General features: G+C 47.2%; 1 long non-coding RNA gene across 1 annotated transcript; it reads right to left on the reverse strand.

Moving 5' to 3' along the window:
• Nucleotides 1-882: 882 nt before the first annotated feature.
• On the reverse strand, nt 883-27,096 carry LOC105473897 (uncharacterized). Its single transcript, XR_011610146.1, has 5 exons — nt 26,967-27,096; nt 17,882-18,030; nt 14,927-15,173; nt 5,709-5,824; nt 883-1,201 (listed from the first exon to the last, which is right to left on the reverse strand). It is a non-coding gene; the product is annotated as an uncharacterized lncRNA (long non-coding RNA).

The raw sequence follows: 27,096 nt of genomic DNA on the forward strand, positions 1-27,096 counted from the left end.
CCCACACCAGGCTCCTTAACCAAGAAGGCAGGTCAATTAACCAGCTCTCCTCATCAAAGTGCTCCATTCCTAGGATGAATTCCACCACCCTCTGAGATTGCAGATGCTGCTACAGCCACTGTTCCTTTTAAGAGGTAATTTTTTCCTTCTCTGCATGATGCCGTGAAGGCTGGTTGAGAGCAGCAGAGCTTGTGCTGACAGGAAGGTGTTACCCTCATGATGGACAGTCTCTAGCAGTGCTCTTACCAGCACTTCCAACCTGCCTGCAGCCTGGAGGGCAGTGCCGGCAGCCCATGCCACCTGCAGGGACAGAGTCAGCCATGGGCTCCTCCTCCTTCCTGGATTCCCATTCTTTTTCCACACCATTTCCCCCGCTCTAATAAGAGAGAAATTAGTGAGTCATTCAGAAAAGCTCTCTCCCACAGCTACCTTCCCTGGTTCCAGCCTACCAGGTTCTCATCTTTGCATGTCCTTAAAATAGCTCCTTTCTCTTGGCAAACAAATTTCCATGGAGACCCAGCTATGGGAAGGCCCAGAAGCTTTCTGCAAGGCAGCAAACTCAGCTCCCAGCCTTCACTCCGACAGAGATCCTTTATAATGCAAATGTGTGGCCTCACCCCCACAGACACTCCCTCCCACAAAGGTCCCATTTTGGGAAATCTGAACCACCCAGGGAACGCACTGGGAGGTTGAGTCTAGGTGCAGGCAATCTAGTTTCTTGTTATTTTCTGACGGGGTGGCTGGCCTGCACTGGTGAGTTCTCTCAGGTCACAGCAGACCAACCACTAGGCTTACCAGTGACTAATCTCACAGCAGGCATACCCAGCTCAGGCTCTTCCTCCATGCACTTGACCACACATGTTGATGGTGTGCACTGGGCCTTGGGGTCAGTGCTTCTACTGAGGGAGGCCATGGGGTGGGAGGGATCCTGGACTGTGGGAACAGATAGAATGGAGCTGAAATGTCTTTTATTTCCTAAAACTATAATCTTGCACAGGTTTCTTAGCTTTTCTGGGTCTCAATCTCCACATCTGTACAATGGAAGGAAGGCTACCTCCTGCCTGGTGTGGTTGTCGAAGATGCACTGAGCTCATCTCTGCAAAGTCCCTGGCTCGGTGCCTGGCCCTGCTGTAGGGGTTCATTGAGTGTTATCCTGTTCCCTCATCCTGCGAGACAAGGCAGTGAGGGAGGGCACTGTGCACTGGAAAAGAAGCAAAGAGAAGAGCTTTGGGGATGAAGGAATGTCCAAGGCGGAGGTAAAGGCAAGAGAATGAATAAATAAACAAGGCAGGCCATCCAGGGGGCAAGTCAGGGCTGTGAAAAGCCATAAAGAGCAGGGAGCTAGAGCAGGCTAAGGCGTGGATAACTGAGGCCAGGAGGAACTAGACGAGGCCAGGTGGGCTATCTGAGGCTAATGAGGGGCTAGTTGCGGTCAAGGAGAGGCCAGGCTAGTTGAGGCCAGGAACACTAGTTGAAGCCAGAGGTGCAGGTGGATTCTGTAGCTACACAGAGCACAGTTGCTCAGATGACCTGACCCAGTGGGAACAGACCCAACAGACGCATAGGAACACTTCATGGGGCAGTGCTGGGCAGTGTTTCTGGCCACTAGGGACATGTAGGCAGATCCAGTTATCACAAAGCAGCTTTGCGCCCCACGGCGGTTCTGGATGGGCCTGTGCCTGCGAGACTCCTGCACTTGTCTCTCCCTCCTTTGGCTTTTTCTTCCTCCTTCCCTAACCATGTCAATGACTTGCAGTCCTGCTTCTTTCTGCAGGGAATGGGGAGCCTTGGGGACCCCAGAGCACACAATGGCGTGCTTGCTCAGCACTTAGGAAGGTCAAGAATAGGGTGAGGCAAGCAAGTCTCAGGGAATGCAAAAGGTAACCGACACTCACTCTCCATTTCTTACCCTGAACTTGTACCACCTCAGATTTAAACATCCCCCCACCCGTCCCTGCCTTGCCTCCCCTTCATCCAAGCCCTGCAGAGCAGGCAGAAAAGTGAAAGTTTGATTCCAGAAGGAGGCGAATTCCTGTGGCTGAAAGGTGACGACGCTCTGACCCGCAGCCCTGGCAGGGCCTTGGAAGGAGAAGGAAGGGCTGGAGGTGCAGGCGGGAGAGGCCATCCTCTGCATCATGTGGAATCCTGTTTTAGTGCATGGGCTATAAATTGAATTTCCAGGCCTTATTTAGAGTACATCCCCACAAATGGCTTGTCCTGCTTCTGTTATTTTTAAAAAGCACTCTGTTTAGGTAGTAGTTGAGAGCACAGACTCGGGAGCCAAACTGCTTAAACACGTCAAAAATGTGCTAGGCTGTGAGCATTGTACAGAAGAAGGCAACATGCCCAGCTTCCAGAAGAGGCCGACGCAGAGTCCAGCAGTTACAGTGCCAGGTGGTAAGGGGTATGCAGACAAAAGCCCCCGGCGATGAGTTTCCTTTCAGGGTTAGCTGGGAAATGTTTCAGATTTAGAGTTAGTATTTAGAATGATAACTAGACTGGTGCTGAGGATCTTGGACTCTGGGGTCAGAACACTTGGGTTCAGCCCCCAGCCCTACCGCCTGCCACCGACTGGCAGGCCATATGACCATTGCTAAGTACTTAACTTCGATTTCTCCATCTGTAAAAACGAGATGATAATGACATCGACCTCACAGAGGACTTGTGAGGATTAAAAGGCATGCTAATGTAAATAGCCCTGCTGCAGGTAAGCACTCAATACATGTCGCTGTTATCAACATGATGCTGTCACAAAGACAACGTAATTCTCCATGTTCCCACTGCAGCCTTGGCAGCTACAAGGCCACAGAGTTTTTGCCATTTACAAGCCCTTCTCAAGGTGACTCATTTCTGGACTCAAGGCCTGGTCTTGGCCCCAGATCTGACAAACAGCAGGGCCTTGGCCAGGTCACTCCTGCAGGCCACACCATTTGTGACACCTGTGACACAAGAAGTAAGGCCCTGTGCCTGCCAGGAGGGGCACGGCACCTGCAGCAGCACAGCCACCACGCACAGCCACAGTCCCAGCACCCATGTGCTGGTGAGGTCCACCACTCATTCCCCATCCTCGGATGCCTTCTACAATCCAGCCCTGGAATCCTGTCCGACCATTGCACAAAGCAAAGGGGGCCTGGGACAAGTGTGCCTCCATCTTGCAGGCTAACTGCTGGAGGAACTAACCCATGCGGAAGTGCTCCCCACAGGGCAGGGGTTCTGGACCACGACACTACTGACATGTGGGGCTGGGTCATTCTTCGGTGTGGCGCTGGCTGGTGCACTGCGTAGCAGCATCCCTGGTCTCTGCCCACTAGACGCTAGAACCCACCCCCAGACATTCCCAGATGTCACCATCTGGCAGAGAGAATGGCACAATCACCCCCAGAAGTGGACAACTGCCATAGAGCACTTCTGAGAAAAGGTTGCTCATTGCTGAAGAAGGTAAATATACTAATTTTGACACCAAACACACACAAATATGCATGCATGCGCACATGCAGGAAGGAGGTGCCCCCCCACGAATCTGGAGAAATATCACGGGGCTCGGCTGGGCGTGGCGGCTCACGCCTGTAATTCCAGCACTTTGGCAGGCTGAGGTAGGCGGACCACCAGGTCAGGAATTTGAGACCAGCCCGGCCAATGTGGTGAAACCCTGTCTCCACTAAAAAATACAAAAAATTAGCCGGGCGTGGTGGCGGGTGCCTGTAGTCCCAGCTACTTGGAAGGCTGAGGCAGGAGAATGGCGTGAATCCGGGAGGCGGAGCTTGCAGTGAGCCGAGATCGCGCCACTGCACTCCAGCCTGGGGGACAGAGCAAGACTCCTTCTCAAAAAAAAAAAAAAAAAAGCCTGGCGTGGTGGCAGGCACCTGTAATCCCAGCTACTCCGGAGGCTGAGGGAGGAGAATCACTTGAATCCGGGAGGTGGAGGTTGCAGTGAGCCGAGATCACACCACTGCACTCCAGCCTGGGTGACAGAGCGAGACTCTGTCTGAAGGGGTGGCCTGCCCCTCCACACCTGTGGGCGTTTCTCGTTAGGTTGAACGAGAGACTTGAGGAAAGAAATGAGACACAGAGACAAAGTATAGAGAAAGAAAAAGTGGGCCCAGGGGACCAGTGTTCAGCATACAGAGGACCCGCGCCGGCACAGGTCTCTGAGTTCCCTCAGTATTTATTGATCATTATCTTTACAATCTTACAAAAAGGGAAGTGGCAGGATAATAGGATCATCGCAGGGAGAAGGTCAGCAGTAAGACATATGAATAAAGATCTCTGTGACATAAGTTTAAGGAAAAGTACTGTGCCTTGATATGCATATGTAAACATCTCCATAAATCTTTTTAGTGCATAAAGAGCAGCATTGAGCTAGCAAGTCCCACCTTTCGCCCTAAGGCGGTTTTCTCCTTTCTCAGTAAACAGAACATACAATCGGGTTTTACACCGAGATGTTCCATTGCCCAGGGAGGGGCAGGAGACAGATGCTTTTCTCTATCTCAACTGCCAAGAGGCCTTCTTTCCTCTTCCACTAGTCCTCCTCAGCACAGACCCTTCACGCGTGTCAGGCTAGGGGAAGATCAGGTCTTTCCCTTCCCACGAGGCCATATTTCAGACTATCACATGGGGAGAAACCTTGGACAATACCTAGCTTTCCTAGGCAGAGGTCCCTGTTACCTTTGGCAGTGTACGTGTCCCTGGGTACTTGAGATTAAGAGAATGGTGATGTCTTTTCACAAGCATACTGCCTTCAGGCACTTGTTTAACAAAGCACACCCTGCACAGCCCAAAATCCGTTACATCTTGAGTCACCACAGCACATGTCTCTTGCAAGGACAAGGTTGGGGGTAGGGTCACAGATTAACAGCATCTCAAATAAAGAACAAGATGGAGTCTCTTATGTCTACTTCTTTCTATATAGACACAGTAACAGTCTGATCTCTCTTTTCCCCACACTGTCTCAGAAAAAAAAAAAGAAAGAAATATCACAGGGCCCATTAGCTCCTTCTGTTTCAAGGGGCAAAGATGTAGCAGGTCACTTCAGGAGATGGGTCTGTCACCAGGGTGCATGGAAGTCAGGAAGCCTGCACTGTCAGGACATAGAAGCCCCTGATGAGCCCAGAGACTGCCCCGGAGCCCTGGCATCCTGTGTCCTGTCGAACTCCAGAGGTTCCTCCTGCCGCTTGATCGATTCCACCACAGTGGCCGCTCTGCTGTTCCTCCCCCACTGCTTTGTCCACACTCCTTACCCTCCGCGTATTTGGGCCTCTCTGGGCATGTCCTACATTGAAATCTGCCAGGAAGGCTGGTTTGGGGGTCTGTAAATCTCCACCTGTCATTAGTTTAGGTTCCCCAGAAACAGACTCTGAGTCAAAGATCTGAGTGTAAGGAAGATATCTGGGGATAACTCAGGAGCAAGGGAGTGAGGATTTGAGGCAGGAAAGGGAAAGAAGCCATAAATAATTGATACAGTCCCAGGTGCGGTGGCTCACGCCTGCACTCCAGCCTGGGCGACAGAGCGAGACTCCGTCTCAAAAAAAATAATAATAAAATAACTGATACAGAAGTTAAGAAGAGATTACTGCCGGGCGTGGTGGCTCACGCCTGTAATCCCAGCACTTAGGGAGGCCGAGGCGGGTGGATCATGACGTCAGGAGTTCAAGACCAGCCTGACCAACATGGTGAATTAAGAGAAATTAGCTGGGTGTGGTGGCACTTACCTTTATCCCAGCTACTCCAGAGGCTGAGGCAGGAGAATCGCCTGAACCTGGGAGGCGGAGGTTGTGGTGAGCCAGGTTCGCACACGGCACTCTAGCCTGGGAGAGAGAGGCTCCATCTTAAAAAAAAAAAAAAAAAAAAAAAAAGATTACTTAGGCAGATAGTGGGGGTACAGAAGTCCCCGGTAAGGGTGTCCTTTTAATGAAGAGCAACCCCAAATTATTTTCCTTTCTAACAAAGAGCAGCTTGTAAAATCAAGCTGCAGACATAGATACCAACAGCTGTGCCAATCATGTTCAAGATGGCGGCTCCATCTTCCCTTATCTCTGTCAGCCACATGTACAGTGAGGAGCAGACCAGCTGGCCGCTAGCCAAGGGGAAAGTTCATTTGCATAATAAGATTAGGTTGGGGCAACCAGCCTTCCCCTTGCTATGTAAACGTCATACCTGATGGAACCAATCTGTGAGCCCTGTGTAAATCAGGCACTGCCTCCTCAAGCCTGACTATAAAGTCTGGCGCATCCCCCTACCAGCCCATCTTTTTCCTCTTGGAAGTCCCCGCTCTCTCAATAGAGAGAGAGCTGTTTTTCTTTCTCCTTCTCTTTTTTGTCTATTAAACCTCTGCTCCTAAACTCCTTATGTGTGTCCATGTCCTAAATTTTCCTGGCAAGACAACGAACCGCAGGTATTTACCTCAGACAACATAGCTGCTTCAGAATGTTCTATGAACAGGGAGCCGCTGTAGCCACCTGGGCTTACCCTGCAGGCACTGATGGGAACACACACCTGTGTCACCCCAAGCAAAGAGGAGCAAGAAGGAACCAGGCGTGGTAGCTTACGCCTGTAATCCCAACAATTTGGGAGGGTGAGGTAGGAGGATCCTGTGAGGCCAAGAGTTCAAGACCAGCCTGGGCAACATAGTGAAACCCCGTCTCTACAAAAAAACAAACCAAAAAAACCAGCTGGGTGTGGTGTCATGTGCCTGTAATCCCAGCCACTTGGGAAGCTGAGGAAGGAGGATCTCTTGAGCCCAGGAGTTCGAGCTTACAGTGAGTTGTGCCACTGCACTCCAGCCTGGGTGACCAAGGGAGACCTGTCTGTAAAAAACCCAAAGAGGAGCAAGTTGGCTGCTGCCTTGCCAACTCTGAGTCATGGTGAAGGGCTGCCTCTGGGAGGGGTGTTAACTTCTTAGTTCTTCTGGCCTGTGCAGCAAAGCCAACTCCCAAGGCCAGAGAGCCTTCAGGCAGGTGGGAGCAGACTGCTATGCGTGACATGGGTCACAACACCCGACAGAGTTCTACTGCCCAGCCATCCTGCAGGCCCCTGGCCTCTCTGATGTCTACTCTGTGCCTTTGGGTTGACATTCCTGGGTGCTCAGAGAGTCATCGCTGAAGAGGGACACCTCACGTGGGGAGAGTTCTGTAACGTGGGATGGTCCAGCGTCAAAGAATGAGGAGAAAACATTCCAGACAGAGGAGATGTGCAGGCCTGGAGAAAGAGCTTAGTGTGTTCAAGAAACAGGAAAGAACTGGTGTGCTGGAGTGTGGTGGATGCAGTCAAGGCCAAAGCTTGTACTGTTCTCCACACAACAGCCAGTAAGTCAAGAGACAAGGTATGGGGGCAAGGAAGACGGCTTTATTTTAGAAAGCCAGCAAACCGAGAAGCTAACGGACTAATGCCTTAAAGAACCATCTTGGCTGGGCGCGGTGGCTCACGCCTGTAATCCCAGCACTTTGGGAGGCCGAGACGGGCGGATCACGAGGTCAGGAGATCGAGACCATCCTGGCTAGCACAGTGAAACCCCGTCTCTACTAAAAAATACAAAAAAATTAGCCGGGCGAGGTGGCGGGCGCCTGTAGTCCCAGCTACTCGGGAGGCTGAGCCAGGAGAATGGCGTGAACCCGGGAGGCGGAGCTTGCAGTGAGCTGAGATCCGGCCACTGTACTCCAGCCTGGGCGACAGAGCGAGACTCCGTCTCAAAAAAAAAAAAAAAAAAAAAAAAGAACCATCTTGGGCCAGGCATAGTGGCTCACGCCTGTAATCCCAGCAATTTGGGAGGCTGAGGTTGGCAGATTACTGGAGGTTGGGAATTCAAGACCAGCCTGGTCAACATGGTGAAACTCTGTCTCTTCTAAAAATACAAAAATTAGCAGGGCATGGTGGCACACACCTGTAACCCCAGCTACACGGGAGGCTGAGGCACAAGAATCACTTGAACCTGGGAGGTGGAAGTTGCAGTGAGCCAACTGCCCTCCAGCCTGGGCGACAGAGGGAAACTCTGTCTCAAAGAAAAAAAAAAAAAGAAAGGCCGGGCGCGGTGGCTCAAGCCTGTAATCCCAGCACTTTGGGAGGCCGAGACGGGTGGATCACGAGGTCAGGAGATCGAGACCATCTTGGCTAACACGGTGAAACCCCGTCTCTACTAAAAAATACAAAAAAAAAACTAGCCGGGCGAGGTGGCGGGCGCCTGTAGTCCCAGCTACTCCGGAGGCTGAGGCAGGAGAATGGCGTGAACCCGGGAGGCGGAGCTTGCAGTGAGCTGAGATCCGGCCACTGCACTCCAGCCTGGGCGGCAGAGCCAGACTCTGTCTCAAAAAAAAAAAAAAAAAAAAAAAAAAGAAACATCTATAGCTAAAATGAATTTCGGAATCCTTTTATGTTAGGGAAAAAGGGGAGAGAGAGGTGTTGAGATCAAAAGGTGATCTATGACCACAGACAACTGGGTGACAGCAAAGGTAAACTTCTTCATCCCTGATCAGGTCACAATGCTCTTATGAATTTTTAACATAATATTGTTACTTATGTGCACATCCTCCTTATCTCCTTGGGAGCTAGTTTTGGGAAGTGGCAGTTATCATCCTTGCTTTAAAGTTAAACTCTAAATTTCTCCCATAGTTAGCTTGGCCTATGTGCAGAGATAGCATAGCAGGAGGGGTTGGGGGTTAGGAGGAAAATAGAGTTACATGTACACCGTTACATGAATGAGAGTGAGTAGGGTGAAGTTAGAGCCGTAGGGGACTGGGGATGGTGGGGTGGGGGCACGGGGCAGACACATTCACAGGCTCCTCGGTAGGACAGACACTCTGTCTTGAGCCCAGATGGAGAGTCACACAATCCATGAAGTGGTAGGTGGGCCCAAGAGGAGTCCATGAGCCAGAGTTGATCTGCTTGATGACGACCCTTGCGCATGGTGGCTGCACCTGAGAGCAAAAACTGAGGCACACCCTGAGAACAACCCTGCATCGTAGACGCTCCGGAATGTGTGTTCGGAGTTTCCAACATGGCCAGTCTGGAGATTCATTCCTTAACTCTGAGGAACATCTGAGCCCCCAGCACATCCTACGGAATGTGGGCTATAGACAGCATGAAGGCCCTTCGTTTTGGGTTAAAGGAAGTTTGCCAAGTAGAAGTTGCTAAGTGAAGGTGCTATGTAAACTGCATGCTTTTCGCAAGTGGTGGCAGTTCTCCTGTCTGCCTGCTGCCACTCTGTCTTGAGCGCAAATGGACCATCCCTGTATGTAAGTTCCCGGTAAATCCTATGTCCCATTTGCTGGCACTGCATCTCTTCTTCAGCCCTTTGAAGCTGATGCCATCCCTATTGAAAGTAATAGGGTGCGGCACAGCAGTTTGATAGCTGAAGGAAGAGGGAGGGTATTTGTGAGAGGCTATGTTGGATAACAAAAGAAAAGGAGAGACCACCGAGGCCCATGGCAAGGCACTCTGTACCCGGGTGCTTGGCACAGAACAAGAGCCTGGCAAACACTTCCCCAGGGCCCCAGGAAGAGGGGCTGCTACAGCTACAGCTTCTGGGATGAACTTTGCCAGACACAAGCAGGAGCACAAGCAATAATACTTTAGGGCCCAACTGTCAACGATTCAGCAAATAGAAATATAAGATGCCTTGCTTCTTGATGAGATGAATAGCAAACAAAATTTTAAAAAATAAAGTATAAGATGCCTCGTTAAGTTTGAATTTCAGAGAAACAATAATTTTTAGTGTAAGTATATTCCCAAATATTATATCTAAAATACACTAAGAAAATTCAAGGTTTGTATCTGAAATTCAAATTTGACTGGACTTCCTGTATTTTATCTGGCAACCCTAGCCCTGCTCTATCTATCTAAGGATCTAGAAAAAGTCTCCATTCCCTGTTGGAGGGCTGCTGCATTAGTCAGGGTTCTCTAGCGGAAAAGACCTAATAGGACAGATGTATATATGAAGGGGAGTTTATTAGGGAGAGTTGACTCACATGATCACAAGGTGAAGTCCCACGATAAGCCGTCTGCAAGTGGAGAAACAAGGAAGCCAATCCAAGTCTCAAAATTTCAAAAGTAGGGAAGCCATTAGTCTGTGGCTGAAAGCCCAAAAACCCCTGGCAAACCACTGGTGTATGGACAGGAGTCCAAAGGCTAAAGAATGTGGAGTCTGATGTTGGAGGGCAGGAAGCATCCAGCACGGGAGAAAGATGAAGACTGGAAGACTCAGCGAGTTCCCTTCTCCCATCTCCTTCTGCCTGCTTCATTCTAGCTGTAGTGGCAGTTGATTAAATTGGTGCCCACCCACATTGAGTGTGGGTCTGCCTCTTCGGTCCACTGACTCAAATGCTAATCTCCTTTGGCAACACCCTCACAGACACACACAGGAACAATACTTTGCATCCTTCAATCTAATCAAGTTGACACTCACAGCTGAAATGAACCACTCAGGATCTATAAGACACAAGCCTGAGGCAAGCAAGGAGCAGTGACAGTAAACAGCACAGACCTGCAGACAGGGCTGCAAGTACTGACTTCACATCAAAGAGAACCCAGTGGAAGCTGAGACAGTGCCCATTTTTAGCATAAAATTTGTAAACCTAGATGAAAACTTAGAGAAGTAAATAATTCCTGCCAAAGTCTCACCTATAAGTTTTCTGAAGTTAGTTATCTATTAGCTGTGTGACTTTGGACAAATTATTTAACATCTTAGAGAAGACAGACTTTGTGGTTTGTGTTGAGCCAAATTAATTGCCCTGAAGGGGTGGCCTGTCCCTCCACACCTGTGGATGTTTCTCCTTAGGTGGACCGAGAGACCTGAGAAAAGAAATGAGACACAGAGACAAAGTATAGAGAAAGAAAAAGTGGGCCCAGCGGATGGGTGCTCAGCATACAGAGGACCCATGCTGGCACCGGTCTCTGAGTTCCCTCAGAATTTATTGATCATTATCTTTACAATCTTACAAAAAGGGAAGTGGCAGGATAATAGGATCATTGTAGGGAGAAGGTCAGCAGTAAGACAAATGAATAAAGATCTCTGTGACATAAGTTTAAGGAAAAGTGCTGTGCCTTGATAAGCATATGTAAACATCTCCATAAAACTTTTTAGTGCATGAAGAGCAGCATTGCACTAGCAAGTCCCACGTTTCGCCCTAAAGCGGTTTTCTCCTTTCTCAGTAAACAGAACATACAATCGGGTTTTACACCGAGATGTTCCATTGCCCAGGGACGGGCAGGAGACAGATTTTTTTTCTATCTCAACTGCCAAGAGGCCTTCTTTCCTCTTCCACTAGTCCTCCTCAGCACAGACCCTTCACGCGTGTCAGGCTAGGGGAAGATCAGGTCTTTCCCTTCCCATGAGGCCATATTTCAGACTATCACATGGGGAGAAACCTTGGACAATACCTAGCTTTCCTAGGCAGAGGTCCCTGTGACCTTTGGCAGTGTACGTGTCCCTGGGTACTTGAGATTAAGAGAATGGTGATGACTTTTAACCAGCATACTGCCTGCAGGCACTTGTTTAACAAAGCACACCCTGCACAGCCCAAAATCCGTTAAACCTTGAGTCACCACAGCACATGTCTCTTGCAAGGACAAGGTTGGGGGTAGGGTCACAGATTAACAGCATCTCAAATACAGAACAAAATGGAGTCTCTTATGTCTACTTCTTTCTATTTTTTTTTTTTTTTTGAGACGGAGTCTCGCTCTGTCGCCCAGGCTGGAGTGCAGTGGCGCGATCTCGGCTCACTGCAAGCTCCGCCTCCCGGGTTCACGCCATTCTCCTGCCTCAGCCTCCCGAGTAGCTGGGACTACAGGCGCCCACGACCGCGCCCGGCTAATTTTTTGTATTTTTAGTAGAGACGGGGTTTCACCGTGGTCTCGATCTGACCTTGTGATCCGCCCGCCTCGGCCTCCCAAAGCGCTGGGATTACAGGCGTGAGCCACCGCGCCCGGCCTACTTCTTTCTATATAGACACAGTAATAGTCTGATCTTTCTTTTCCCCACATTGCCCTTAAAAAGTCAATAATGTTCAGAAGAATAAAATAGAATTCTGAAAATCCATAATCTTTCCTAATGTCCAAACACCATCCAAAATTGCTTCATATAAGAAGAATCCCCAAAACATGACCCGTCTCAAGAGAAAAGACAAACAGCCATGATCAACCCCATTCCAGATGCTGGAATTAGCAAAGATGTCAAAGCAGCTATTATAACTATAGTCAGGGGCATAAAAGAAAATACTCTTGAAACAAGCAAAATGATATAAATCTCAAGAGAGAAACAGACATTTTAAATAGCCAACCCAGAATTCTAGTACCAGTGATGATATCCTTAAGAATGAAGTGAAAACATCTTCAGATTAAAGAAAACTGACAGAATTTGTTGCTATCAGATCTACTACAAGCAATCCTAAAGGAATTTCTTCAGGCTGATAGGATATGATAATAGGTGAAAACTCAGAACTTCAGGAAGGAATGGAAAGGATTGAAAATCATAAATGCGTGGATAAATATAAGACTTTTTCTCTTAATTTCTTAATTTCTTTAAAATATAACTGTGTGAAGAAATGATTATAACATTTCATTATAGAGTTTAGAATGATACCAATGTAATACCTATGAAAATTGAAGCAGGGAGAATGGTAAATGGAGCTATATGATTGCAAGGTTTACACTTTTTTGTTTGTTTGTTTCTGAGATGGAGTCTTGCTCTGTCACCCAGGCTCTTGGAGTGCAGTGGCACGATTTTGGCTCACGGCAACCTCCACCTCCCTGGTTCAAGTGATTCTCCTGCCTCAGCCTCCTGAGTAGCTGGGACTATAGCTGCGCATCACCATGCCTGGCTAATTTTTGTTTTTTTTAGTAGAGATGGGGTTTCACCATGTTGGCCAGGCTGGTCTCAAACTCCTGACCTCAAGTAATCCTCCCCCTTCAGCCTCCCAAAATGCTGGGATTATAAGTGTAAGCCACCACACCCAGCCAACGTTTATACATTTTACATAAAATGGTACAATATTAACTCTAAATAGACTGTGTGAGATATATATATATATGTGTGTGTATATATATATACTTAAATCTCTAGAGCAACCACTCAAAGGGGATTTTGAGGGGAGCTATGCATCTTTCAGTAGTTTCTAGTTTCACATCCATATTTCTAGTCTTCCCACTCTTTTCTGTCCCATGCTGGACCCTGCCCTGATTCCTTTACTCCCTAAAATACCACCAACGAAAGGCCATGCGTAAGGCAGACGTCACTGAAAGTGGGGGGCGATGGATGATTCATCACGAACCACACAGTCAGCAACTTACAAACAACTGTTAGAAATCTTTTCTTTTTCCTTTTCTTTTTTTAAGAGACAGAGTCAGCTGGGTGCCGTGGCTCACACCTATAATCCCAGCACTTTGGGAGGCCAAAGCAGACATATCGATTGAGCCCAGGAGTTCAAGAGAAGCCTGGGCAACATGGCAAAACCCCGTCTCTATAAAAAACACACACACACACACAAAATTAGCTGGGCATGGTGGCACATGCTTGTAGTTCCAGCTACTCAGGAGGCTGAGCTGGGAAGATCACCTGAGCCCAGGGAGATCGAGGTTGCAGTGAGCTATGATCACACCACTGCTCCCAGTCAGATGATAGTGAGACCCTGTCTCAAAGCCAAAAAAAAAAAAAAGACAGGGTCTCACTGTCACCCAGGCTGGAGGGCAGTGGTGCGATCATAGCTCACTGCAGCCTCAAACTCCTGGGGTCAAATGATTCTTCTCCCTCAGCTTCCCAAGTAGCTAGGAATACAGGCATGACACCATACCCAGCTAAAGAAATCTATGTTTTTAGAAGTCTTCAGTCACCGGGCCGTCAGAAATTTCTCTCTGATCTACTTTATTTCAGCTCCCCTACTACCTTGCCCCGTGCATTTGCCCTCCCTCTCTTAAGAACTTTCCACAATCTTCTTACCTGTCCTTTTGAGCAACATGACTTTCTGTCCACTCAAAGCCCATCCTGGCCATGCTTTAGTGGTGGGGAGGTGCCATTGCTTCACAACAGCCATGGCCCTTAAGATGTTCTGCTACAAAAAGACAGTTTTCTCTCTGAAACATTCCACTACCAGCTTTCAAACCCATTTTTCTTTCTTCCTACATAGATATACCACCAAGCTATCTCCTCCCTTCTCTATTAAACAGAGCAAGTGAGCTCGGATCCAAACTTGCATTGTCCACTCATCCAAGTCAAACAAGAGCCTTGGAGGCATCCAAACCCACCCTCAATAGCTATTGTTATGCAAGTATGCTGCCTGGAGTCCCACACCCCACCTCAAGTGGCTTATGTCTTCCCCCAAAATATATATTTATTAAGCACGTCCTACATGTTAGGCACACAGTGCTTGTCATAACATCATAATATTATATATATATAACTCTCCATAAGAAGGATTTTTTTTTTTTTTGAGACAGGGTCTCACTCTGTTGCTCAGGCTGGAGGGCAGTGGTGTAATCACGGCTCACTACAGTCTCATCTTCTGGGCCCAAGTGATCCTCCCACTTTAGCCTCCCAAGTAGCTGGGACTACAGACTCACGCCAACACATTTCACTGAGTTTTTTGTAGTTTTTGTAGAGACAGGGTCTTGCTATGTTGCCCAGGTTTGTCTTGAACTCCTGACCTCAAGTGATCTGCCCGTCTTGGCCTCCCAAAGTACTGGGATTATAGGAATTAGCCACTGCGACTGGCTGTTTTTCTTTTTCTTTTTTTTAACATTAAACTAAGATGGATTTTTCTAAAAGCCACTAAGAGGACAAAAAATATCATTTTTGTATCATCTCCTTGTCACTGATTAACCCCAGGCCCCTTTAAGGTTACTTAAAGAAACCCAAGCTGACTGTAAAAGCTTTGTGCCAGTCATCTATTGCTGTGTAACAAACAGCTCCAAAACTTAAAACAACGACAACACTTATTTTGCTCACAAATCTGTAACTTGGGCAGGGCTTGTTGGGGACAGCTTGTATCAGCTGCACTCAGCATCACTGGGTGTGCTTGAAAGTTGGGGGCTGGAACCATCTGAAGTTTCATTCACTCCCTAGTCCGGTGGTTAATGCTGACATCAGTGGGTACCTCAGTTGAGCTGAGCTGTGTGCCTGCAGTGACAATGACACTGATGTATGGTTTTCCTGGATGACTCTCTGGCTTCTTCACAACAGCTTTGGCTGGGTTCTAAGAGCCAGGAGAGAGAGACAGAGAGAGAGAAATGAGAGAGAGAGATGAGAGAGATGAGAGAATGAAAGAGTTCACCAGCTGGAAGCCATATCGCCTCTTATGACCTAGCCTCTGAAGTCGTGCTGAAGCATTTCTGCTGCTTTCTACTTGAAGCAAGCCCACATTCAAGGAGGAGGGAATTAGACTCCACCTTTTGATGGGTGAAATGTCGAAGACCTTGCAGGTATGTTTTAAAATCCCACAGCCTTGAAGAGAAATGTTGATCATAATGGAAAGTTTTCCTGATGGGCAGTAATGAGAGGAAAATCATACTATACAATCTACAGAAAGCTTCTCTAAAATCCTCATTACTCACTTTTCTCCCAAAGGACTTCAGGGCAGCCCAGCCACCCCACTCTCCTCTCTGTACCCATTCTCCCTCACATTCCTCTCTGTTCTAGTTCACGTCCTCCCAGGTTTATAAAGTGAAATTGAGACTCACACCTTTTTTCCTTTCTCCATGGTCCATGTCCATTGATTTCCTCAAATGAACCAACAAGGCTTTTCCTCCTTAGGAAGGTGGGAGAAGGTAGGTTGCCATGCCAACGTTTTTCGTGTGTGTGTGTGTGTGTGTGTGTGTGTGTGTGTGTGTGTACACATAAACACATCTATGTATTTGAAAATAGGCCGGGCGCGGTGGCTCACGCCTGTAATCCCAGCACTTTGGGAGGCCGAGGCAGGCGGATCACAAGGTCAGGAGATCGAGACCACAGTGAAACCCCGTCTCTACTAAAAAAAATACAAAAAATTAGCCGGGCGCGGTGGCGGGCGCCTGTAGTCCCAGCTACTCAGGAGGCTGAGGCAGGAGAATGGCGTGAACCCGGGAGGCGGAGCTTGCAGTGAGCTGAGATCAGGCCACCGCACTCCAGCCTGGGCGACAGAGCGAGACTCCCTCTCAAAAAAAATAAAAAAAATAAAAATAAAAATAAAAAAAGAAAATAAACCCAGTCATTTTAACTTAGTAATTATATTTGCAAATTAACCCCATAATTTTAGTAGACTATACGTTTTTATATGCACATAACCCATGAATATAAAGAGATGTGCATAAATGTACAGGAAACAGGGCACCCTTGAGAGACCTTAATGAAAAGTCCATTTACAGAGGTGCAGGCAGAGTTAAGAGAAGTAGCAGGGATGTGGAGGCGGCCAGGGACTAGCAACAGCAGGAAGCCATCACCTTTCTTAGATCTGAAGCGGGGTGGGTATGACATTACCCAAGGTGGTGGTAGCCAGACCCCAGGAAGACTGACCCCTGCTAGAAGCTGCAGTCAGAAAAGAAACCAAGAACAACTGAGAGGTTAAAAAGTTGTAGATTAAAGTTACTTTGACCTCTCTTTTCTCCTGCCTTTTTATCCCCTACTGGTTATTCCCTTTGGTCAAACCCAACCAGAATCCGGAGGGCAGGTGGTGTTATTGTCCTCCAGGGCTCAGCCTCCAGCCCAGAGCACATTGAGAAGAACAGACAATGGACAGGGAGGAAGAGGGGCAAATGGAGAGTACCCAGCACAACTTGTTTAAAAATGAACAAGATCATCTTTTGATGGCAATTCTTTCTTTCTTTTTTTTTTTTTTTTTTTGAGACGGAGTCTCGCTCTGTCGCCCAGGCTGGAGTGCAGTGGCCGGATCTCAGCTCACTGCAAGCTCCGCCTCCTGGGTTCACGCCATTCTCCGGCCTCAGCCTCCCGAGTAGCTGGGACTACAGGCGCCCGCCACCTCGCCCAGCTAGTTTTTTGTATTTCTTAATAGAGACGGGGTTTCACCGTGTTAGCCAGGATGGTTTCGATCTCCTGACCTCGTGATCCGCCCGTCTCGGCCTCCCAAAGTGCTGGGATTACAGGCTTGAGCCACCGCGCCCGGCCTCTTTTTTTTTTTTTTTTTTTTGAGATGGAGTTTCACTCTCGTTGGACCGGCTGGAGTGCAATGGTGTGATCTCAGCTCACTGCAAACTCCACCTCCCAGGTTCAAATGATTCTCCTGTCTCAGCCTCCTGAGTGGCTGGGATTACAGGTGCCCACCACCTCGCCCAGCTAATTTTTGTATTTTTAGTAGAGACAAGGTTTTACCATGTGGGTCAGGCTGGTCTCAAACTCCTGACCTCAGGTGATCCACCTGCCTCAGCCTCCCAAAGTGCTGGGATTACAGGCGTGAACCCCTGCGCTCAGCCAACTCTTTCAAACTGTACATACACTGGGAGTAAAAGATGGTGGGGGGCCACATGCCCAAACAATGAAGAAAAATAGATAGTGACAGCAATTGGCATGACAGTCATTCTTAATTGCATGAACTAATGAAGTGGAATTCCTGGCATGACTTACCCCAAAGTAATTTATTTTTGGCTTGGAAAACAGAATGGTTTTTATAACAGATTTTTCTAATTATGTTTTGCTTATGTTAATATGAGGGTTTGACTCCCCAAGTAAATACCACCTGATCACAAAGCAGGATGGCTCAGAAGCACACTGAGCACCAGGTGGAAGCCAGGCTGGGATTACACAATTTGCTGCAGACGATGCAAAAGTATCTGGAACTTTTTGCTTTTAATGTGTGGGGGCTGCTCTCTCCAACTCATTTGTAAAAGTACTAAGGGCAGCTACTGTATCTCACGCTTCCTCTCGATTCCTCAAAGATAATAATACTCAAACTTTGCTATGCATAAAAATCACCTGGAGAACTTGTTACAATGCAGATTTCTGGGCCCTGCCAGGATGATTGATTCTGTTGGTCTGGGTGATGCCTCGGAATCTGAATTTCAGCAAGCACTCCAGGTCCTTCTCATGCTGGTATTCAGGCCATCACATTTGGAGAAACATCACTGAAAGCATTAAACACATGGATTCATACTCAAAAGAGGCAAAGTGCTGTAACAGATGAAGTGGGGGGATGATTAAGAGCCAGAGCTGGGTTCCAATCCCAACTTTGCCATGAATTAGTTGAGGCAGCTTACCTTCCTTCTCTGATAATCATTTGCAAGAAGGGTAATACGTAGACTTCGGAGTCATTGGGAAAATTGGAGGTAGCAAATGAAAAATAAAACTCGGGTGAAAACGTAGTGGCTTTCACTATTTGTACCGAGAAAGTTCTTGGGTGAGTATTTCTCAAGGTAATTGGGCTCCGAGAGTCCTGCCTTCGAAGACCCATGAGGATGGCACCTATAAGATCAACTGGTCTGGTACCATCTTAGCATTGTTTCCTTGCAGTCACTGAGTGCCATCCTGAGACACTGTATTTCATAGATTTCATGTTTTTCAGGCTCACTCTTTCCTTGTTTCCACTTGTGAAATTATTATTCATCCTGCAGCATATGGACAACAGGTTTTTTACCCATTCTCTCTTGCCGTTGGCATGATACCATTCAACAATATAGTGTTAACAAAAATTATTAAAACTAGCTGTCTTAAATTTTTGGTTCTGGTTCATAATGTTGCATAATGAAAAGGAAAATCTTTCCCACAGTCCCAGTGGTGCGGAAACACTTAGAAATGACTCTAAATATAGACTCCCAAATGACAGAGAGGTTGTTTTATGTCATTCTGTGATTTCTGTTTCACAGCATGTTCTATGTGCTGGAATAAAAATTTTTAATGAAGTCAGAATGCTAAATTTAATGGAACCTTTGCTCTTTGTTCATTGCAAGATACATCATGTTTCCATGTAATTTGCTGTGCATCTTGGCATCAGGCCCCACACAGCAAAACAAAACTCAGACCTCATAATTCAATAGTTTTGATTATGCCCAGATGCTAAAGACCACTGCATGTCTTTCCTAATTTTTTACTCACTTGATTTTCAGTGAAAAAATGTAAAAATTGTCTCCAATCGTTCCTCTTAAATCACCCTAATTGAACATAAGAGTGATAATGTATGACTGGAGGAATATTTTACATAATGTAAGTACTAATCATAGGTGGCATATAATTAGCTTGCAATTTTTTTTTTTTTTTTGGTCAATAAATAGCATAAAAATACTGAATGAGGCAGTGGCTCACACCTATAATCCCAGCACTTTGGGAGGCTGAAGTGGACGGATCACTTGAGGTCAGGAGTTTGAGACCAACCTGGCCAACATGGTGAAACCCCATCTCTACAAAAAATACAAAAATTAGCCGGGCGTGGTTGCGCACGCCTGTAGTCCCAGCTACTCAGGAGGCTAAGGAAGGAGAATTGCTTGAATCCAGGAGACAGAGGTTGCAATGAGACGAGATGGCACCACTGCACTCCAGCCTGGGTGCCAGAGCGAGACTCCATCCCAGAAAAAAAAAAAAAAATACTGACTGTTACAGAGAATAAATTTTAACTGCAAGTTGTTCCAAGCAGGCTATTCAAAACATGTACTTATAACTTAGGGGTATAAAATCTGTACTAACCTGTTAGTGACTGCAAAATCTAATCTAGTTACCAGACCTTTGCATCTCAAACTTAGGTGTACATAAGAATTATGTGAGGAGCCTGTTTTCAAAATGCAGATCTTTGGTCAGGTGCAGTGGTTCATGCCTGTCATTTGGGAGGTTGAGATGGGAGGATTGCTTGAGCCCAGGAGTTCAAGGCCAGCCTGGGTAACATAGTGGGACCCTGTCTCTATAAATAAAACTTTAAAAAGTGCATGTCTTGGGACCATTCATAAAGAATCTGATTCAGTAGCTGGGGGATGGAGGGGCCAGGGGAGTTGGCAAAACCTAGGAACATGCATTTTAAACACCCCCCAGGTCATGCTGATGTAGCTAATTGAGGACTGGCTAGCCCATTCTCCCTACAGAGGCTCTTTCTTCCTTACTCGTACCTGTCCATTCTCTCACCTGTGAGCAGACACAGGTGAGCACCCAAGATTATGAAATTTTGGTGAGCTCTTGGACTTCTCTTGGGCTAAGGCCACATGACAATCTACTCAGGAATAAGCTAAATCCACTCCAATCCAGCAAGTTACCTATCTCAGGAATTGCTAGTACTGGTTGAAGAGATGGATGCCTTTGGGCTAAGATGAAGTGCACTGTCTTGTGGGTTCTCTACTTGATCCTCACTGCTCTGTAGGTGGGGCCTATGTGTATCTTATAGAGGAAAAAACTGAGGTTCAGGGAGGTCAGGGCACTGGCAAAGGTCATATAAGAAAGGTAAAGGCCAGTCCTGATGGCTCAAACCTGTCATCCCAGCACTTTGGGAGGCTGAAGCAGGTGGATCACCTGAGGTCAGGAGTTCAAAACCAGCCTGGCCAACATGATGAAACCCTGTCTCCACTAAAAATACAAAAATTAGCCAGGCATGGTGGTGTGCACCTGTAGTCTCAGCTAGTCGGGAGGCTAAGGCAGGAGAATGGCTTGAACCCAGGAGGCAGAGGTCTAAGTGAGCCAAGATTGTGCAACTGCTAGGAAACAGAGAGAGACTCTGTCTCAAAAAAAAAAAAAAAGAAGAAGAAGAAAGAAAGAAAGGTAGAGAACCAAGTCTCCAGGTCGTGTCTCCAATCTCTAAGCTTTTTCTTTTCAACTCCTTGTCAAGAGTTTGGTTGTATTGCCAGAATATGCAGAGATGGGTTAAGCATTTTACATTTAAAAAAACAAGAAATTACCTCTTGGTATTAATTTTCTATACAAGAGGAGATGATCTCAGTGTTCGCAGAACAGCAGCTACACAGGCAATGATCAAAATTCTGAGAAAAGTCTCCCTCAGTCTGTCTTCAGACAATGCTTCTATCTATGGTTAGGTATGAAAGTAGAAAGGTAATTTGGGGCCTGGTTCTCACACCTTCTGTCACTGGCCTCCCTGGAGCTGGTTGGTGGCGTTGCAAGGACTATTTACCAACAGGATTGGAAAAGTGATCTTCGCAAACCCCACTCTAGAATTTTCGAAACTGCTTTTTGTGCTTTTGGTAATGTATGAGTCTATCCAGCCTCAGCCACAACAAAAAGCCACAGAGTGGGTGGCTGACACAACATAAATTGATTTCTCACATTTCTGGAGGCCAAAGTCCAAGATCAAGGTACCGGCAAGTTCGGTTTCTGATAAGGCCTCCCTTCCAGGCTGATAGATGCCTGTCTTCTCACTGTGTCCTCACACGGCAGAGACAGCAGGAAAGAAATTTCTGCTTTCTCTTTCCCTTTCTTCCTCTTCTTCTTTTTTTTTTTTTTTTTGAAATGGAGTCTTGTTCCTATCCCCCGGGCTGGAGTGCAATGGCACAATCTTGGCTCACTATAACCTCTGCCTCCGGGTTCAAGCAATTCTCCTTCCTCAGCTTCCCGAGTAGCTGGGATTACAGGTGTGCACCACCACACCCCGCTAATTTTTGTATTTCTAGTAGTGATTGGGTTTTGCCACGTTGGCCAGGCTGGTCTCGAACTCCTGACCTCAGGTAATCCACCCACCTCGGCCTCCCAAAGTGCTAGGATTATAGGCGTGAGCCACTGTACCCAGTCATCTTTCTTCCTCTTCTTATAAAGCCACCCACCTTTATGGCTTCATTTACCCTTAATTACCTCCTAGAAGCCCAGTTTCCAAATACCATCATAATGGGAGCTGGGGCTACAAAATATTATTTTGGTGAGGACACACAATTCAGTTCATAGCAGATGGATCCACTTAATTTCAGGAAAGCAGCTTTGGACACAGGCAAATAGCCAGCTTTTCTTAACTAAAGACAGAAAGTTCTATCTGAGAAGATGCCCTTCCAACCCTTTTCTGTTCTGTGGAGAAACGGATGCTTTATCAGGAAGTTAACATGTGTGATTACCAACCATAGGTGGGGCCCAGGAGACGCCATGCTGCTGAACCCGGTTCCACAGTGCTCAGGCAGAGTCGTACACAAGGTTGTATGTATGTGCACACCGCCTGGGGAGACATGCTGTAGCCACGATGGCTTCCCTGCTGTTTTGGGGACATATCAGGCAAGCTTTGGCCTTAGGACTGACTTAGACCGGGTTCCCTGGAAGCAGAGCCTGAGCCTGGGGTTTTTGTGCAAAGATTCTTTTGGGAGAAGTCTAGCTTCGGCCTGGACCCAGGGGGAGCTCTGGAACATACATTACTTCCCATAGACGGTCCCTTTCAGGGGAAAGAGGATTGGACACTTGTCCCTGCCCCCATCAGTCAGGCATTGGTCTCCTCCCAGGCATGTCCAGGATAGGAAGCAGGCTGGGTCAGCCAATGGCTATCCTCTGGAGAGGGTGACTGGTGTGAGGCTTTAGCAGACAGCACCTCCCCCAACAACAGAGGGAGAGGGGACAGCGCTGCTACAGAGGAGCTGGGCGGGCCCAGTTGCACCTGCTATGGAGGAGCTGTTGCTCTAGCTGATCTCTCTGCCTGGGATGCTCTCCCCCAGATCACCTCATGGCCAACTCCCTCACCTCCTCAGAGCTTTGCTAAAATTTCACCATCTTCCTTTTTTTTTAGACAGAGTCTTACTCTGTAACTCAGGTTGGTTGGAATGCAGTGGCGTGATTTCAACTCACTGCAACCTCCACCTCCCGGGTTCAAGTGATCCTGGTGCCTCAGCCTCCTGAGTAGCTGGGACTACAGGTGTGCGCCACCACCCTCGGCTAAGTTTTGTATTTTTAGTAGAGACGAGGTTTCGCCACGTTGGCCACGCTGGTCTCAAACTCCTGACCTCAAGTGATCTGCCTGCCTTGACCTCCCAAAGTTCTGGGATTACAGGTGTGAGCCATTGCACCTGGCCTTAAAATCGCACTTTCTCAATGGGTCCATCTTGGCCACCTTGTTGATGCAGAAACTGCACCCCCACCCACTCCCCATTACCGTCACCCAGCTCTGCTTCTTTTTTCCATAGAACTCGTCACCTTCTAACATAGACAATTTATTTCTTTCGTATGTTTTTTTGGGGGGTGGGGGGAGGGTTGTTGTTTTTTGTTTTTTTGAGACAGAGTCTTGTTCTATTGCCAGGCTGGGGTGCAATGGCTCAATCTCGGCTCACTGCAACTTCCACCTCCCAGGTTCAAGTGATTCTCTTCCCTCAGCCTCCTGAGTAGCTGGGATTACAGGCACTGCCAACATGCCCGGCTAATTTTTGTATTTTTAGTAGAGACGGAGTTTCACCATGTTGGCCAGAATGTCTCAATCTCTTGACCTCATTATCTGCCCGCCTCGGCCTCCCAAAGTGCTGGGATTATGGGCGTGAACCACTGTACCCAGCCTGTTTTTTTGTTTGTTTGTATGTTTGTTTTAATATCATCTGTTTCTTCCGCCTTAGAATGAAAGCTCACTGAGGGCAGAGATACTGATATAGGCTTATCGCCCAGAATAGTACCTGGGATATCATAAGCACACCATGAATACTTGTTGAATTAAGTCGCAAATGGGCCCTGACTCAAAGAACAGAGTAAGTCAAGAGCTCAGAGAAATAGATTACATAAAAGGTTACTAGGCATGCCATTAGGCATGACTTGGGGCCTGCAGGAGGGGCACCACTGCCTCCAGGTATAATGTAATTTTTGGACCAGTGAATGCAAGGGTGTCATTACACTGTGCTCGGTGTGGCTGTTCAGAAACCGTCCTGCCCTGCACAGTTGCTCTACTTGAGGACTTACTAAGCTTGTCCTTAACCTTTTAAAATATGTCTGTCTCATTCTCCCACAGAAGTCTCAGCTTGGGCAAGTGGTGGCCACCCACCCCTATGATAATACCTTAGTTAGCAGAACTTTTCATCCAAAGATACGGAAATGCCAACATATGGAAATACTCAGATACCACAATGTTTCATAAGCACTAAGGGAGGAATGTTTAAAACTTCCTAAAAGAGGCTTCCTAACACTCAAAAGTTGAGTGACCCTGTCCACACCAACCTCCTGTCTGCCTTACAAAGAATGTCTCTTAGACAAATCCTGAAAACTCTTACCAAAAATATTATCTCTTGCTTGCTTTCCCCCCAAACAATTCACAGGTAATTTTCTATTCTTTGCCTAGACAAAATGGGCAAAGCATTTAGACAGACATTACCCCAAGAGAAAAAAAAAAAAAAAAAAAAGAATAACAAATATGTGGGAAAATCCACAATTTTACCCATAAAATGCAAATTAAAACAACAGTCAGATACTATCACAATCTATCAAATTAGCAAGAATTTCTTGTTGTCGTAATAACAAAACTGGTAAAGCTGTGGTTAATGTGCACATTCTGCAATGTGAGTGGAAATGTGAAGTGGTAAACCCTTGCGGAAAGCTACACGGCTAGATCCTTAGAGGCTTTGGTATCTTCATCATCTTTGACCTTTCTTCTACAGTCCCTGCTAGGACCTTATCCTACCAAAAAATCTGAAATGCAGGGGAAAAAGCCTTTGAACTCAGCCATAGAGATTTCATGCAGGACTCACATGGCAGGAAGAGGGAAAGGGAGAGGTTACTTAGGTAAGCTAGCAACAGATTCTCTCAAAGTTTTTCTTTGGTTTAACGTTTTTTGTTTTTTTGTTTTTTTGTTTTTTTTTTGAGACAGAATTTTGCTCTTTTTGCTCTCGTTGCCCAGGCTGGAGTGCAGTGGTGCGATCTAGGCTCACTGCAACCTCCACCTCCCAGGTTCAAGCGATTCTCCTGCCTCAGCCTCTCAAGTAGCTGGGATTACAGGCATGCACCAGCACACCCAGCTAATTTTTGTATTTTTGGTAGAGATGGGGTTTCACCATGTTGGTCAGGCTGGTCTCGAACTCCTGACCTCATGTGATCCACTCGTTTCGGCCTCCCAAAGTGCTGGGTTTACAAGTGTGAGCCACGGCACCCGGCCGGTTTAACTTTTTATCACAAGGATAACTCTTGTCACATACACTCTGTGGCCCAACAAACAGAATACTGGCATTTAGTTTCATAATTGGAATTGCTGATTCGTTGTGTTTTGACAGTTGAGTCATGTTTCTAAAACTCATATTTTCATGTTTTCACAGCCTGACATGATTAGAGGGAAAGAGAAGTGGAGTTGGGAAGGGTCAGGACCCCCAAAATGTCAACTGCAGTGCTGGTGGCAGCTCCTTTCATTCCCACTTTCTTCTATTACCTGGGTTTCATCGAAACCTCTCTGGTTCTCACAGAAGTACGTTCTAGGGCAGGGTTAGACATGAGAGATTCACTGAAGGAGGTACCTGTGCAGGAAGATGGGGAGATTACAGGAGGAGGCTGGGAGAGCTGTCAGGCCATGATGCAGGTCTGACCCTGGTGAAGGAGAGAGGGAAGGAAGGCGAGGTAGAAAGACTGTCAGCATGCCGCACATTCTAACAAAGTTTGGGCAGGCCTGATAGACATCTGTCTAAGTCAGTTCAGTCTACTATAATAAGATAGCACATACTGGGTGGCTTATAAACAACAGAAATGTATTTCTCACTGTTCTGGAGGCTGGGAATTCCAAGGTCAAGGTGCTGGCAGATCCAGTATCTGGTGAGAACCCTCTTCCTGATTTGCAGACAGTAGACTTCTCACTGTGTCCTCACATGGTAGGAGGAGCAAGGCAGCTCTCTGGGACCTCTTTTATAAGGTCCTCACCTCATGAATGGGTGCTGATTGCATTCATGGGGGCTGTTCCCTCGTGACCTAAGCACTTCCCAGTGGTCCCACTTCCAAATACCATCACACTGGGGATTATGGCTTCAAGATATGAATTTGGGGCAGGGGCACAAGCATTCAGTCCATAGCAGCATTCTTGAGGGAAAGTTCATCAGAGGAGTCCCACGTGTCACAGGAGTCATTCTGCCTTAGCAGCCCTGCTGTGCTTCATCATTGGTTGGGAGCAGTGGTAAGAAATGTGGACACAGCTTGAATGTGGTGGTGGATTCAGAGCACAGCATCAAGGGCTGTCAGGTGATTGCATTTCCCCCAGCAGGAGATCTGAGAGATACAAGTTCAGGTCAAAACACAGGCTGTTTTTCATGAAGCAGGAGAAGGAAGGCACAGATTGGTGAGCTTGCAGGCTATGGAGTCCACAGGCTGGGTTGGAATCTGCCTACCTCTTACCCATCATGTGCCCCTGGGCGAGTTACCTGTCTCCCTGAGCCTCACTTTCTTCCTCTGAAATAATAATAATGGCCATACCTATAAAGCACTTACCGTGTGCAAGACACTGTTGTCAGTATTAATTCATTTAATCCTGGGGCACAGAGTTTAAGCAACTTGCCTAAGATATCAGAGGTGATAAGTGCTAGCATCAGAATTTGAACCCAGAACCCAGGCTACATTGTCTTTGTGAAGTAGAGCCAGCAATAGCACCAACATGACTATGCTGTTGTGAAAACTGAGAAGAGAACAATTATAAAGCATTTAGCCTCACACATTGTACACATTCAATAAATATTACTTTCTGTTACTGGCATTACTAATTATTATTATAGAAGGTACAGACTGAGTTTTTCTTTTTTTTTTTTTTTTGAGATGGAGTCTTGCTCTGTCACCCAGGCTGGAGTGCAGTGGCCGGATCTCAGCTCACTGCAAGCTCCGCCTCCCGGGTTCAGGCCATTCTCCTGCCTCAGCCTCCCGAGTAGCTGGGACTACAGGCACCCGCCACCACGCCCGGCTAATTTTTTTTTTTGTATTTTTTAGTAGAGACGGGGTTTCACCCTGTTAGCCAGGATGGTCTCGATCTCCTGACCTCGTGATCCACCCATCTCGGCTTCCCAAAGTGCTGGGATTACAGGCTTGAGCCACCGTGCCCGGCCGAGTTTTTCTTTAGTGGTTTTGAAGATACACACTTTTCATCCCAATGGTCTCTTCTGACAATAACTAGTTTCCTTTGTATGGTGGGAAAAGTGGATCCCACGGTGACAATGTAAAGTGATCCCACCTGCAGGCCTTCACCTTGCTTTGGCTCTCCACTCATCAGATGTCTTCTGAGGATAATGTGTTCTGTGCACTCTCCCAACAGGGTAAATGGGACACACCATTGATAGCCTACCCAGCAGCCATTTCTTGCT

This window comes from Macaca nemestrina, chromosome 11 (genome assembly GCF_043159975.1).
Source record: "Macaca nemestrina isolate mMacNem1 chromosome 11, mMacNem.hap1, whole genome shotgun sequence".
Taxonomy (NCBI): Eukaryota; Metazoa; Chordata; class Mammalia; order Primates; family Cercopithecidae; genus Macaca; species Macaca nemestrina.